Source organism: Tenrec ecaudatus, chromosome 2 (assembly GCF_050624435.1).
Source record: "Tenrec ecaudatus isolate mTenEca1 chromosome 2, mTenEca1.hap1, whole genome shotgun sequence".
Classification (NCBI taxonomy): Eukaryota; Metazoa; Chordata; class Mammalia; order Afrosoricida; family Tenrecidae; genus Tenrec; species Tenrec ecaudatus.
Window position 1 is genome coordinate 28,872,134 of NC_134531.1, and position 17,403 is coordinate 28,889,536.

The 17,403-nt window shown below is 36.4% G+C and overlaps 1 pseudogene; it reads left to right on the forward strand.

The window, feature by feature from the left end:
• Positions 1-1,314: 1,314 nt before the first annotated feature.
• LOC142442056 (U7 small nuclear RNA) lies at positions 1,315-1,393 on the forward strand (annotated as a pseudogene).
• Positions 1,394-17,403: the final 16,010 nt, after the last annotated feature.

Consider the following 17,403-nt stretch of genomic DNA (forward strand, 5'->3'; position numbering starts at 1 on the left):
TGGGTTGGAACTGCCAATCTTGAGATTAGTCTAGCACAAGCGAGTAGCTCCATCTATAGATCTCCTGTTGTACCAGTTGCTAGGATCATTGACAGCAATTCTAAAATATTGAGATCAGGAGTGGGTTTACAAATAATATTCATATTCCTTAAGGGTATAAATGTTTCTTTTTCCTTCAAAAAGAAATGTATCGATCAAAAACCAAATTGTCTTGCTATTATAAGGAAAGGATGCTAGTGCAAGCAGATGATTGAAATTCAAGAATGGACAGGGTTTAATGTTGTGGTCCTTGTGGTACATTTCCACTGATATTTGAGCACAAAACCAACTGCAGTATTAAATGGTTTGTCTTCCCTGGATATCAATGAAATTTCTCTGGTAGATACAGCAGTTATGATTTGATATACATCTATGTCTGCTACCACTCAATCAAGTAAATTTTTCCCTTGTTACAAGAGATTTTTTGAATTTCGCAGAAAAGCCATAATCATGTTCTTGAAAATGCAAAATGACAATCCTATGCTTCTTTAGCCGACACTGACATCTCTTAAGTCTCCCTAAAGTTCTTCCTCCATAAGTACCCCCCATCATAAAAGGAGTTAAAATGCATGTATCTTTATTTAAAATCATTGTGAATAAAATCATTTTTTTCTATCCAAGGATGAATTTTTCCAACCAAATATGTATATTTCAGTCCTAAAAAGTATGTTTGAAGACAAGAGTTTTATGGCATTACCCAGATAATTCTTCACTTTTCTTTACCCGTGTACTATCTAACTCTCAGAAAGTGTGATGTTCTTGGATAACGTGGTGAAGTGAAATTGCTTGGACACTGGGGCACTCTGAGTTGGCGTCAGCTTGAGGGCGGCCGGTTTCTATTGTGTTTTATTCGTGTCTTTGCAGCCACCACCAATGACGCGGTGAGATCATGCACACAGCACGCATGAAACTCTAATAGGGGAGGTATATCCCTTTTGGCTATTCCTTCTGAGTATAGCGAGTCATTTTTAAAGCAGAGAGAGGATTCTGTGACCATCAAGAAGGAAGAACTATGAGAGGAGAGTATATGACATCGCTAGCTGATATGGTGGAGGCAGAAACACTGGAAGGCACAGCACCATGACTGTGGCACAGCAGGGGGGTTCCTGGTCCCTTGGAACAAGGCAGAGACCAAAGGGCCACGTGGCTGAGAGGATGAGAGCTTGCTTCCCTAGTAAATGCCCAGAGTTGGGAGTCTTGTCTTGAACACAGCCGAGAGAAGAGTGCTGAAAGAGAACTGGCTGCTGTCAGAACAAGGTAAGCAAGAATGAAGGGTGGACTCACAACCCTTTTAGAATTTGTCTCGCAGGTTTTCCGTTCTTTATAGTGTGTGTGTTTTCCCCAGAAAACCCTCCACCAAAAAAAAAAAAAAAAAGAATGAACGGTGGAGGCATGTCTGACCTCTGCTTTGTGGCAAGGTATGAAATTGGGGTTTCTTTCTATGTTCTGAAATTGAAGGAGAAGAGATGTGACCCCATATCCTTTGACCAAATAACACCCATCTTATCACTAAGTTATTTTCATCATTGGGAAATAGATATGGTTAAAATATTTTTGCTTGGAAAAATTAGGCTTGTTTGTTTTCAGATCCTCCAGTGACCATCTATGTTCTTATAGCATGAATCAATAATATTTACTTAGCAATATTCTCAAATTTAAACACTCCATTATCAACAATTAATTCAATAATTAATAAAATCATTGATTTTATTAAACTATTATGCTCATGTACACAGTATTTACCTCAACTTATTAAGGGGAAATTAACTCAAATACAGGATAAAATTATTTTAAAATGATCATAAAATACAGTATACAACTATTGTTTCTTTCTTGCCCTCCTCCCTAATTTCTTTATTTCTTGTCCTTTCAAGTTATCTTCTAAATGTTTGGATGCTAGTAGATGCAGCTGCTAATCCAATTGATTCCACATGTCCACATAGACTGTTCTATGTTGTCACACACTAGTGTCATAGAGTAATGGCCTGACCCCATTTACAGTAAAAGTAAGAAGATTAATTGAGCACAAAAGCTGCATGAGCTGGGAAAATGTGAAATTTCACAGAGAAAACGAGTACATCACTGTGTTGGGAAACATGGCTATATTTATACTGTAAACCCAAGAACTTTAAGGTGTAATGTTCTAACTGGTTGCTAAGTAGAATGGGAAATGAGAGCCAAGAGTATCTTAAAACAGGACTTTCCTTGTGACTCTGAAAATATCTATATGGGGCTAGTTAATTGTTTTTGCAAACAGTCATCTCTGGGAACTTCAAGGTCTGGAATGCCCTTGAGAGTAAGCCTCATTGGGAAAAAAGTAGTGTCTGGATCAAGGATTTTAGAAACAAGCTGACAGATTGTTTCTTAGATTAGTTAAAATGGAAAAATCCTTAAGTATGAGATTTTGTCTCAGTGAAGGTCAGCTGTTGCTAAGACAAAAAGCAAACTTACAGAGGAAATCATGGCCAAGTATAAAAGAATATTTGCAGATATGCCAATAACTGCACCCCCCTCCAAAAAAGACACCACACACACACACACACACACACACACACAAATTGCTGCTTTCAAGCCAATGCTGACACATAACGACACGTTAGGACAGGGTAGAACTTCCCTGTGTGTTTCTGTCACCGTAACTTTTTAAAGGAGTAGAAAGCCCATCTTTTTCTACAAAGTGGCTGGTGGTTTCAAACTGCTGACCTGGAGGTTAGTAGCCCAAGGTGCAACCAGTACTCCATCAGGGCTTCTATTCAGTTATGCCAGGCACAGCAATTTTGAGAAACTCCAAAGGAGTAAAAAACAATCTGTAATTGTTATTCTCTTAGAATATTTAAAATGTAAAGCGATGTGATTACCTTGATTATATTAATGACATAATTGATTTGATTTTCTACAAATACGAATGATTTGGCAATCTGATTCCACAACACTAAGGTTGTTACACAATTATGTCATATTCATTAAATGAAGTAGCTTATTCAGCTAAACACCTTAGAATGAAGGCTTATAATCACACCTATTCCTCCATAATTTATTATCTCATTATCTTAAATTTTGTACTATGGCGTTATTTTAAAAATCTACTACCTGCTTAGTTTTCACATTAATGATGTACCTCTAGCAGTAAGTATGTCATGGTACAGAGTGACAGTAATACTGACCAGGAGGGGTAAGGTTTTTTGTCAACGGATCTCAGTGGTTTGGCTGTTATGAAATGTGTTTTGGAAGTTATGAAATAAGGTTTTCACCCTTCACTTTATGAACCGATATAGTCACACTCCAATTTGATATCAGTATTATTTAAATATTTGGTTTGGGGGACTTAACTATGTTAATAAGTGAGAAGTGTTTCCAGTTCAGATTTACTAACTGACTTGTCAGTTTGTCACACTGGGATAACTTGTGTGTTGCTGTGATGCTGGAAGTAATGCAATTAATAGTTCACATAAATGCAGGGTCACCGTGGTGACGACGTGTCAGTAGATTTTAAAGAAGAAGGGTAGCCCAGGAAGAAGGAAGAGGTGACTTATTTCTGAAAACCTTCTGAATACCAACAAACTACTGTCATGCGGTGCTGGAAGATGAGTGAGCTCCTCGGGTAGAAAAGTTTTCAAAATACAAATAAGGATGTGCTACCTTATTAGAGAAGAGTTGACCTGAATTATATGGAAACAGCCAAATTTTTCAAAGTGGAAAGAAACCCTGAAAAGGGAGAACAGTTTGAAGTTCTGTTCTTCTTATAAATGTATTATAAATTTGAATCAACTGCTTGGTTAGTCTTGGTGTGTACAAAAGGGATTGTACTTAACCATGAAGTTCAAGATGTTGGTATTATAGAAGAACTATTACATTTTATACTGATGGGACCATCATTGATGTAAATAAATAGAGTCTTTTGACATACAAGCATCCTTTATTCTACCCCAAGAGTAGCAAACTTCAATAATACAAGATAACAATTATTCTTTTTGCAATGGTTTGGATGAACTAGTTTGGCCTATTACCACTTGTAGAATTTGGATCAACTTGCTCACTCTAGAACTGTCGGTAAACAAGTTTTATCCAAAATTCTCTTTCAAATATTTGAAAGAGTGATAAGCATATGTCTTCCTTTGAACCATTAAAAGAAATATGTAATTTTAACTAGCTCTATGTCAGCAGGTATATATAAAATAAAATACTTTCCAATATTTCAAAGTTTAGGACAATATTACTTTGACTTACATGTTTGCAAAATGGATAGTTTCATTTAGAAATGATCTTCATTTTCAGATTCCTAAAATTTTGCTAGCTGCATCCCATTTAGAGGAATGTGGCATTTACAATCCTGTATTAAAATCTCATCTTAAAACATACTTGGCCTGTATTTAAAATGAAAAGTTTTCATAGTTTAGTAAAATTCATCTACATTTTCAGTGATTGCTCTCCTTATAAGAAGGCCTCTTATTTACTATTGACCTGTTCATATAGTTTAATAATTTTAGTATATAACCAGAAAATTCATTTAATCTTATTTCAAAAAAGTAGTTACTTAAAAACCTTATATCATGTATAGTGATTCATGAATACTCTAAAAACATAACCTATTCTTATTAAAATACACATTCCTTTAATATATTTAATATTGTCTTAGAAGTCAGTATTTTATCTCTTCCCCCATTCTTCTAATCTCTGCAGACACTTATAAACACTCTGTGGTTGAATTTTAGATGATAATAGGTCAAGTAATAAATATTTAGAATGAAGGAAACTTGCAGCCCACAATTGTTAAAAGAATTCATAATTGAATTTTTATAAGTCTGACATTAGAATATTGATTCTGATGAAATCTTGGTATTCTCTAGAAACTTTGGTATTTTATAAACTCCTTGAACCTTATGGATTTCATTTTATTAAGGATAAAATATTTTTTCCAGAAATAAAGGTATCAGTATTTTTGGCTACTTTTAAACAATGAACCCATTTTAACAAAGCTAGGCATTGACATGAAAAACTAAATTATTTATATCCTTTATAATAATACACTTAAGCATTTTCAAGTTTATTCCAAACCAAATAGTTAATAATTATTATTAACATTACATTTAATATGATACACATCATTTTTTTGATCTATTTATAAGGAGTCAACTCCAACGTACAGTCAGTTACTGATTGAGTGTGGGTGAAAAGGATGTGGCACAGATAAGGTTAGTGGATACTCAGCATCTGATCCATTTCTGCTCAGAGATCTTGTGCATTAGATGTGACACTCACATAGCTTCACAGTGTGTTTGACCTTATAATGAAAACTTCAGTTACAATTTTGGGGCAGAGTACTGGCCTTCACACACTAGAGTAGCTTTTGCATAATTAGAGGTTAAAGGAAACACAAAGAAACATGCTGAAAAAAGCCCAGGTTCCTTTCCTGCAAGAAATTAACCTGTGTCTTTGTGGCCAGCACGTCAGTTCCTGTGCATAGCAACCTTTTGAACATTAGAACAAAACTCTTTCCGGCACTGTTACATCTTCACAATTGTGCCTGTGTGGAGTGCGTGGTTACAACCACTCCCTGGATTGAAAGGAGGAATTTTCTTTCTACATAAACATCTTTCAAATATTTCTATTTCAGCAAATTCAATATCAAGTTCCAGCTATTTATCATCCGTCTTATTAAACATTATTAAATTAAACATTTAGTGCAGTTGTTCAACCGTTCTCTTGGAAGGATTAAGTCCTTGTTCAAGGTCCCACTTCTTTCCAAGCACGAAGTCAGACACCGGTCACTTCTAACATCATGTCCAAAGTATGTAGGGCTGTTTGTCCATCCTTGTGTCTAAGAAGCACTGAGGCCGTACTTCTAAATCTGTTTATCCTTTGAACAATACATGGCACTTTCAGTATTCTTCACCAGCACTACAATGAAAATGTGTTGACTCTTCTATGGTCTTCCTTATTCAATGTCCAACCTTCACATGTATATGACACAACTGAAAATGCCATGGTTTGGGTCAGGTTCCCCCTATTCCTCAAAGTAACAACTATATTTTTCAACACTTTAACGAGGTCTCCCACAGCAGATTTACCCAACGCAACACAGCTTTTGATCTTTTGACTGCTGCTTCCATGAACATTGATTGTGGATCCAAGAAAGTTGTAACCCTTGACAACTCGAATATTTTCTTCATTTACCAAAAGTGATCGATTAGTCCAGTTAGGTGGATTTTGGTCTTATTTTCTCTGAGTTGTCATCCACACCGCAGGCTGTAGTCTTTGATCATCTTCATCAAGTGCAAGTCAGGTCAGGTCATCTGTGAATTTGCTGGTTGTTAATAAGTCTTCTTCTAATCCTGATGCCACACTTTCCTTCATATAAACCAGATTATCTGTTTACTGTATTTCCTAAGCATACAGATTGAACAAGTATGGTGAGAGGATACAACCCTGATACATACCATTCCTGATTTTAAACCAACTAGTGTTCCCTTATTTTGTCCACACAACTACCTGTTGATCCATGTACAGGTACTGCATGAGCTCAATCTGTGTTCTGAAATTCCCATTTCCTGAAAGCCATTCACAGCCTGTTACAACTTCCACAGTAGAATACATTTGAATATTCAAAACAACACAAGCACACATCTTTCTGGTATTCCTGTTTTCAACCAAGAACCTCCTGAGATGAACCATGACATCTCTTGTTCCTTGTCCTCCTCTGAATCCACCTGAAACCTGTGACAACCCCCTTCAAATGCACTGCTGCAACCATGATTGAATAATCTTCGGCAAAATTTTGCTTGCATGCGATATCAATGATATTGTTTTCTAATGTATGCATGCTGTCGGGCCACATTTCCTAGACATGAATAAAAATATGTATCTCTTCCAGTCAGTCAGCCAGTAGCTGGCGTCTAAGTTATCTGCCATAGATAAGTGTGTTCAGGGCTGCCTAAGCTGGCTGAAACCTTTCAGTTGGTATTCAATCAAATCCCGGCACCTTGTTTTGGCTACAGCTTTCAGTGAGCTTGAACTTCTCCCTTCAGTACCATGGTTTCTTGCTCATTTGGTACATCTTGAAATGCCTGAAGAGTGACGAGTTCATTTTGGTACACTGGCTCTATGGGGAATTTCCATCTTCTTTCAATGCTTTCTGCATCATTCAGAATTTTGCCAATAGGACCTTTCAATATCACAGCATGATCATTGTTGGGTTTTTTGTTTAGTTCTTTCTGTTTAAGATTTGATGAATGCATTTTTCCTTTTGTAATGAACACAATATGGAAACCAGGTAACATTTTCCAACCCTCCTAAATCTTCACCAAGACACAGAAAAAGATGACGGACAAAGTTTTCCCTTACTTTACTTTCTATCTGTTCTCTGTCTTTCATTTCTGCTGGACGTATGGCAGGACATTTGGGGATGCATGCTTTGATTCATAGAACATCTTTATTTGAAGGATGGCAGGGTGCTTCTTATACAGAATCATTCCCAGATTCAGGGCCTATTATCAGGAAGCACTAATCGTTGGAGAAGGAAATGGCCCTTGGTAAGATGAAGGGTCCATGAAAAGAAGGCAGGATCAACGACACAAGAGCTGCAAGGACACATTTGCTGCAACAACCGTCACAAATGTCCTTGTGAGAATGCAGCAGGAACTGGCACGATTTCATCCTTTCATGCTTCATACAAGTTGCTGTGAGTTGGAGTCAATTCAAAGCCACCTATTATTAGAAACAAAACCAAAGATAAGCTTGGTCTATGTTTAAACTACAGAATATTTAAGAGTTAATTTAAAATCTGGTTGATTCTGGAGATTTGATTAGGCAGAAGAGTGTTTATGCATTAACAAAAAACTTTACTGTTATTTTAATTGTTATGGTGTTTTAGGTTTTGTTTATTTATCAAGATTTCTTAAACCCCAAATTAACTTAGGAGTTAGGCAAAATCTTATACATCTTTAAATATACTGAGACATTCAACAAAGTGATTTACTAAGATATCAAAAGTTGAACCAAACTCATTGTAGTTGATGCTGACTTATGGAAACTCCATGTATTGCTTTTAAGTATTTAAATGAAATAAAAATTGTCAAAAAGTTATTGTAAATTTTTACACTAGTACTTTTCCAAAAAAATATCGGGGGTACTTCCTGAGTAAGTTTTAAATATGCTGTTATAATTATGATCCTGTCATTTGCATTTCAGACAAACCTCTACGGACTTAAGGATTCAGTAGAATGCAATTATATGCACCTTAACTCAGTGAACAATTGTAGCTATGAATCAGCATTCCTTAATTAATCTTTTTGGAAAGGCTTAATCTTTTGGATGGGAGCAACCAGCATATCTTTCTCCCAGTGTCTCTATATTACCAACTATCATTGGCAACAATTAAGACAGCCTAATCTTTGATAAGCATAATTTAGTTCACGATGAGTTTCCCTCTTACTTTTTTTATCTCTTCATACAAGACTGATAACTTTTAATGTTATATCCAATTCACTTTTTTAGTAAAAGCTCAGGTCAGTTTAAGTTGACTTTTCCCAAGTGCTTTGATAATTAGAAGAACATTTCTGGTGGATACATGAAGACTGTTGGAATAAAATCTAATATAAGTCAGCATGCCAAAAAAATAAATGGTGGCAGCATTCCAGGAAGGATTAAATTCATTGAATAGTTGTTAATAAGGTTTTTACTCAGGGATAATTCTTCTCTCTCATTTCCTCTCCCTGTGCTAGCAACTCTGAAAACAGTTCTCCCTAATGAATTATTGAATCAGCCTAGATAAAATAATATAAATGAACACACAAAAATTTCTATTAAATGATACAATCCTAAAGACTTTTGCAAACTCACTTATTATGCAAAATAATTTTAGATAGCAAAAGAACTTAGAGACAATAAGGAAAATAAATACTTCCCAGTGACACAAGTATTAAAAAGATATATGAGAAATCTATAAATACGGTCTCAGTGAAGGTGCAGTCAAACATCTGATCCCCAGTTCAAGTAAAAAAGAAGGCAGGGACATAATGATTGTTTCAAGGTGATAAGTGTAAGAAGCCATTTTTATAAGGAATGGAGATGATTTTCTTATTTTACATGAATTAGTCAAATGATTCACAAGTTAGTCATTTAAAGCAGTTTATTTATGGAAAGATACTAGATTTGATAGTTATTACTTCCCACACCAAGTGAGAAAATTATAATAATGTGCTTTCTTCTTAAATTTTTTTCCCCTCAAAACAAGAACACTTTGTTCTACTATCACGGCACTCTGTGATGCTCACCTTTCCTGACACAATCGTTGAAGGCAAAGTGGGTGCATAAGCAAATGTCTCAAAAAAAGCTTATGGTGTCCAGCTATCAAATGATATAATGTCTGGGGTCTTAAAGGCTTGAAGACAAACGAGCGGCCATCTATCTGAGAAGCAACAAAACACACATGGAAGAAGCACACCAACTTCTTTGATCATGATGTGTCGATGGGATCAGGTATCAGGCATCAAAAACACAGAACAATATCAATCATATCAATGTGAATGAGGAGGAGTGCAGAGTGGAGACCCAAACCCATCTGTAGACAATCGGACATCCCCTTACAGAAGGATCACAAGGAATCCGGTGCAGTATACCACCAATGAAACATACAACTTCCCTCTGTTTATTAAATGATTCCTCCCCTCAACTATCATGATCCCAATTCTACCTTACAAACCTAGCTTGAGGAGAGCATGTGCATGGGTGCAGCTAAGAAATGGAAACAGAGGAAATGCAGAACAGATAACTCCCTCGGGACCAGTAATGAGAACAGCAATACCAGGAGAGGAAGAGGAAGTTGGCGGTAGAAAAGAGGAACCAGTGACAATGATCTACATATAAGCCCTCCCTCGGGGATGGACAACAGAGAAGTGGGTGAAGGGAGACATTGGTCAGAGTAAGACACGAAAAAATCATAACAATTTATAAATTATCAAGGAGAGAGGGTGGAGGGGAGAGAGAAAAATATGATGAGCTGATACCAAGGGCTCAAACAGAAAAAAATGTTTTGAAAATGATGATGGCAACATATGTACAAATTTGCTTGACATAATGGATCTATGTATGGATTGTGGTAAGAGTTGTATGAGCCCCAAATAAAAATGATTTTTTAAAAAGCATACATTTCTCTCTGTTGCCTAATGAAAATATAGAGGCATGGCAAAAGAACATTACATTTTAAGGCGAGAAAACTTTGAAAGGAGGAGAAATAAGGATATGAAAATCATTATGTTTGAGAAATAATTTTAGAGACTTCTTTGTCTTTTTTACAATCAATATCAATATAAATAAACTTTTCATTAAAGCCTGTATTATCCAAATATCAGTTATCATTTAAAATGTTTATGCAAAAGCATGACAATACAAATCGTAAATCAGCTTGTGGTTTTTGTGTGTGTATTATTCTGGGTACTTTAGAGAAACAAACCCACAGAAAATCATGTATGAGAGTTTTATATAAAGGTTAAGAAGGTAAAGTGCGCATCAAGAAAATATCCCAACCCAGTGCTCCTCAAGCCCACAAGTCCAACATTAACCCCTTAACCAATATGTCCAACACCAATCGACAAAGTCATCTTCCATCTCACAAAACACACGCAATGATGCCAACTGAAGGAGGAAAGCCAAATCAGTGAATGTATAAGCATCTCAGCACTGGCAGGCGTCTCCATGCGGCTACTCCAGCACCCAGGGCTCCATCGGGGTACGTCCATGTAGCTTCTCCTCAGGAATGCCTTGCAGGTGGTGAGCCTTTCAAGCTAAAGCAGGGAAATGGGTAAGGAAGCTGCACCCTGGTCCGACCATCACAAAGCAAAAACCCCAAGAACTGGAAAGGCGAGGATCACTGAGCCATTTATCCCGCTGCCCTTCAATTAACCCCACGTGTGTTTATCGGCAAAATAAACTAACTACCTCACTTAGAGTTTCATTTTTTAAAACTAGAAAGAATTTAAAGCGTGACGGATTGTTCCAAGAATTATGCGCTTCAGGGTCAAATGCCAACTGTCCTTGAGGTACAGCCCTGACTTCCTGTGTTGTTTGGAAATTTTAGTTTTTGCTCTGAGATTCAGCTTTCTTGAGTGGTCAAACAAAAGATAGCCTGAAGAGTGCTGCCGAGGATTATTTCAGTTGACACTCAGAACCACCTGTACCTGAGCCATCCGGGTGATTCGACTCCTATGTGGTCATGTAGCCCTGCCCTTTTGAGTTTCCTCAGCTGTCAGTCTTCACAGGAGCAAAAAGAATCTCCTCTCTTGCACAGAATTGCTAAAGTGCTGACCTTGGGTTTGGCAGCTTCATGTGTAACCCATTACACCACCAGGGCTCCTTCACCACATGGAAAGGGCCTTGCAAAATATCTGGCCCATGTGACTGCAAATAAACAAAAAACTCTGTCATTAACATAATTATCATTAACACCATAATTATTATGAACCAATGCATCTGTCACAATATCCCCTTTAGACTTTTCGGAAATTGTCTTCCATAAAATTTGATAGCCTTCTCTAAACACAATGCATGCTGAGCTCACAACCTGCAATGATAATAATCAACAATAATTAAGGAGACATATAGCCTCCACTCCATGTGTAAAACGGAAGGCCTCCCTCTCCTTTATGCAATTGAATTAGAGGAGAGGGATACTGCGCTCATAAGTGCTTCAGCCTACAGGGAGGACGTGTCCTCCGCACAGAAAGTTTCACTGTTTTATACTTTTGTTTAAAGTGGCTGCTATGATTTTCTAGCAATACTTCTTAACTTATATGTTCTATGACCTATTAAGACTAGCAGCATTTGTCTCCTTAATACATTGGTGAGCATTTACACGTAGTAATTCAATATTAAATCATTTTTATATAATAAGGCCCATGCCCAAGCTCACGGCTGAGTAGATTCTGACTCAAAGCAGCCCTGTCTAGGGTTTCCCCTCTTGTAAAATTACCTGGGAGCAGGCAGCCTCACGTTTCTCCCACAGAGCAGCTGATGAGTTTGAAGACCCAACTGCACTGTTCCCAGCGCAATGCCTAACTCAATGTTTCATCAGTGATTTTTTATAGCATGGCATGAGGACATTAATTATTTGTCAATATTGTTGTTTTACTTTACCTATAGATGTATTTTAATAGTGTTTTATTTAGGGTTTACATAGTCATATGTCTATATAGGATTTACCTATAGCTTTATGGATTCTTACTGTCACTTAACACACTTGGTTTATGGTTGGATTATTACTTGCATTTACTTATTTTGTATGTTTTTATGCCAACCTTTCCCAGATTGCTTATCAGTATTATCATATGAGATATTTTAATTAACCTACAAGCTTATCTGATTTTAGTATTTAAATACTATGCAACTGTCAAAACACTGAGTCGTGTGTGTAATTCAAGCATAAACTTTTGATTCTGCTTCTCAAATCTTCATTTGACATTTACCCAGAATTTGTAAAATTACTGTGTTATTCATTTTACCTAGAATTAAAATATGTTAGAACTAAGACTGTAATAGATGATTTATTATATTTACCTAAAATTCTAATTTCTTGTTCAACTTTATAATGTTTTTCATTAGATTTTTTATTTTGATAAGTGTTATTCCTTAAAATAGGCTTATTTTACTATTACTTAATATTAATATACTATCTTGACTTCTCAATATATTATTCCATATTAATTAAATCTCTGAATGAAGGGGGAAATATTCCCTATAGCATACAAAAATAGCAGTTCCAAATGAATGGTTAATATTAATATAAAAGTAAAACAATAATAATTTAGAGAAAAATTATGATTTCCTAGTAGACAAAGATATTTAAAAAATATTTACGTAGCTTCAAGAGCATGCTAACTATTAATGAAAAAAATGATACAAAGGACATTGGGTTAGAGCAATGCCATAATTAGAGAGGTTAAAATAGAGATATTCAAAATAAATATATTGGCAAAAGGTTTATGTCTAGAAATGTAGAATATAAAAATCGCTGTCAAGATAAAAACATTTTGAAAATTTAGTCTTGGAATTTCAAATTAAAGCATCAGGGACGTGTAAATTCAGATCTATCAGGAAGTCTAAAATAAAAAATTAGCTAACATGAGGTAGCATTTTAAGTCTTGCTATCCATGAACACAGATAGTCTTCCATTTGTGTAGATCTCTGTTTCTTTGAATAGTGGTCTGTAGTTTTCCATGTACAGATCTGTAGTTTCTTTTATTAGGCCTATTCCCCAAATATGAAATACTTGGAATAAACATAGCCAAAGAAATAAAAGACTTGTACAAAGAAAACTCAAGAACATTATTATAAGAAGCCAAAACAAACAAACAAAGCCTACAGAAATGGAAGACCATCCTGTATTCCTACATACCAGAACATTCAAACCCACTGCCATAGAGTTGATTCCAACTCAGAGTGAGCCCAGATACGGTGTCTGAAGGTACATCTGGACCTGTTTACAAGAGAAGATAGCATTGCTGTCTCCCAAAGAGCACAGCTGCTGGGCTTGAGCCTCTCATTTTGGTGTTAGAAATCCAAAGCTTACCCAACAAAACCACTCAGATATTGTTTTTTATAATCAGTTATGCAGCAGTCAAAAAAGAAATGAAATATCATAAATTTTCTTTAAAAACTCCAGCCAGTGTTTGCCTGTAAGGAATAGATCAGCTAAAGCTCCCAAGGTACAGAAACGCCAATACTTGTACATATGTCCTAAGGAGGTACAACTCAGATAAACTATACCAGATGTGTAAATTATGTCCCTCCACCCTCTATCTACATCCCAATATTGCAAGAGGCATTGAGAGCTAATAGTTTTAAGAAGGTGAAGGGAGAAAGTCCACAGGATTTGTAAGCTATCTTTCACCAATGTATGATCTCTGTCTTATTCCATAGACCAATTTCATTGGCTAATAGTAATATTTAAGTTTACAAATTATAGCTTCTCCTTTCCACCAACCAAAAAAGCGTGCATCTTTATTTACCATTGTGAAGTTAATTTTATTTCTTTATTACCTTGATTTTCTGTTTGAGAATGAAATCCTGGCATTACCAACCCCATGTAACTGAGGGCATTATTCTAAACTAAAGAAAACTTACAAAATTAGTTTCCAAGCACTATCTCTAATGAAACTTATAATTAATTTAGGCTTAATGTCTAAAATGGCTGTTGTTCACATTACAAACTCAACTCAAAATATAAAATAAAAGCACTCTACAGAGAAGAACATCATGCTTGCTAAAGTAGCATGGCAGATGAAAATATGAAGACCTTTGATAAGATCAATTGATACAGTGGCTGCATCGATGGGCTCAAGCATTACAGGTGTGAGAATTGCACTGGGTCGGCTAATGTTTCATTCTGTTGTACATAGCATTGCTCTGAGTCAGAAACAACCAGTATCTAGGAGGACAATAAGCTATACAATGACTCAGTAAATCTTTGACATACATAGGTTATACGTATCTGGGCCTGACTTGCTCTGTGTTCTAAGTCATATCTAAGTCATACTGAAGCTGCCTTTGAATCTTTCTCCATCATCTATATCTATATGTTATTTTTCTTCTCATCTTTGACTACAGTGTTAATGAGGTCAATTACACTTGTTAGAAGGTAATCTCTGTAAAGCAATTATATAATTTAATAAATCCTGACTCCAATTGATCTTACAGGGCCGGGCAGATCTGCCCTATAGGATTTCCTAGGAGACCTGTGACATCTTTTTTAGGTAGCCGCAATGGTTTCCAATGCTAGACATTTTGGTTAGCAACAAAGCATATACCTGCACCAGCAAGCCTCTTTGAGTCTGCATTCAAATTCAACTGGGCAGGAGGGGTCAATGTCTGCAGAAAGCCATCATAAGTTCGATTTATTTATTTATTTTGGGAGTTTGAATTTTCTCATTTTACTAAAAAGGTACCTATAAAACAGGTCAATAGAGTACAGGCAGCATGGAAACCCCTGGAACAAGCCTAAAAATTGTTTCAAAATAAAAATTAAGATGATGTCTTCACCTATTATTTATCTCTCTATCATCTATTTATTTATTTAAAATGGCTGGGAGTGGCCCTGAGTGGAGGGAGTAGCCTGGCCTGCAATGGCATCATACTTTCCAAGCAGAGCTCAGCAAGATGAGGAAGACGCTTCATGAGATGAATTGACACAGTGACTGCAGCCATGGGCACAAACATGATGATTGGAAGGATCGCATGGAACTGGTCAGTGCTTTTCCCATTATATACATAGGATTCTCATGAGTCAGAATAAACTCATAATGCTTAAAAATAGTAACTCGAATATTATGAAAGTAAATCATTCCTATGAGACTGATTGATTACACAATTTCCTCAGAAAAAAAGTGATGGAGAACAGACCATCTTTCTGATTCATCCCTGTGCTGTGTAGATGATGAAATAATAAATACCACTAAAATTTTAGAACGAAGTTAATAAACATGCATTTCAGAGGGAGACGTTAAGTGACCATTATTTTCTCCACCTGTTTGCCTGGCACCTGTAGGCTCAGGGAACCAGGTGACAACAAGCAAAGTGGGTGGGAAGGACTTGTGGATGATTTCTCCGGACTCCTCGGTATCTATTATCAGGAACGAAATAGCAACTGTAAAATCAGTAGCAATTTTTTTTAAATGTTACTTTTCACATGGATTCTTTAGTTTTTACAGAAAATTATTGTACTTTTACACCCAAGGGCAAGAATGCCCGCTCCAACATTCTGATGCAATAAGTCTCATGATTTAGAGTTTCTGAAGAGTGAGTAGCAAATATGTCCTCAGTTAGTGCCCTTCTCTTCTTTGACCACAGCGTTAATCACGCCAGTCCCAGTGTGTCAGAACTAATCTCTGTACCGAAATTCTGAACATCAGGTCAGATCACAATTTGTGTTGTTGTTTGGTGCTGCCAAATCCATTTCTGACTTATCACAGCCCCATTTGCAGCAGGACAAAACAGGGCCAGGTCCTGTGTCACAGTCCGAATATCTCTATATTGGAGCCCACGGTAGCCACGGCGTCAATCCAGCTTGTTGAGGGGCCTCCTCTTTCTCATTGACCCTCTACTTTACCAAGGATGTTGCATTGACAAATAAACAGATCTTAATTACTAGCCATATTTTCAACTAAAAGATGACCACCATTCCAGTACAGAAAACACTGAATTATTTCTAATTTCAAAAAGAAATACCTTGAGCACAATGGTTCTCAACCAGTGGGTCGCGACCCCTTGGAGGGGGGATGACTCTTTAATAAGGGCTGCCTGATTCTTAACAGTAGCAAAACTATACTAATGAAGTAGCAACAAAAATAATTTTACGGTTGGTGGTGGTCACCACACATGAGGAACTGTATTAAAGGGTTGCAGGATTAGGAAGGTTGAGAACAACTGGTTAGCACCTCATTTCACTGTTTTTCAGCTAAGTCTCTGCATTCCAGCTGAGAACCAGTGCATAAATTACAGTAACAGCAGTAGCAACAATATTTGGGCTGATTATCACTATTCCAGGTGTTTGAAAGAGAAAAGATTTCAAGTGAAAAAAAGGCAGATGATCTGAACTAGTGAAGGAAAGTGAGTTTCCTAGGAAAGCTTTTGTGTTCTTCATATTATTCTTCAGGTGTCAGTGTTTAGGAGGCCCGGTGGTGCAGTTGTTACACTTTTGGCTATAATCACAAGACAGCAATTTGAAACCATCAGACATTCTGAAAGAGAAAGGCAGAGCACTGTAAAATATTACAGTCTCTGAAACCCATTGAGGCAGTTCTACCTTGTCCTACAGGGGTGATGAGGCAGAATCTTCAGTGGTGCTAAAAGGAACTATTTTCTTTAACTGTATGCAAAAATTCCAGAGCATCATATTTCCCTAAGGTACAAAACAACTTTTGAAAATTTTCCAAAACAAAGTGAAAACTAGTATGAAACACAAGGTAAAGATATTCTAATATTATGATTTTTGCAGACCCAGGTCCCTTTCTTTACATACACCACCTTAATGGATTGAACCAAGAATGGGTGAACAATGTTCTATAACATCATAGCATATACAGAGTACTAAACATATACAGAGGTCTAAATAAAGGCATGTACATATGTAAATATATTTATATATGAAGATGTAGAGATAGATCTATGTACATATATGTATAGCTTTAGTATTAAGGTAGCAGATGGACATTGGGCCTCCACTCAAGTACTCCCTCAATGAAAGAATATTTTGATCTATTAAACTGGCATTCCATGATGCTCACCTTCCCGACACAACAACTGAAGACAAAGTGGGTGCAATAAGCAAATGTGGTGAAGAAAGCTAGTGGTACCTGACTATCAAAAGATATAGTG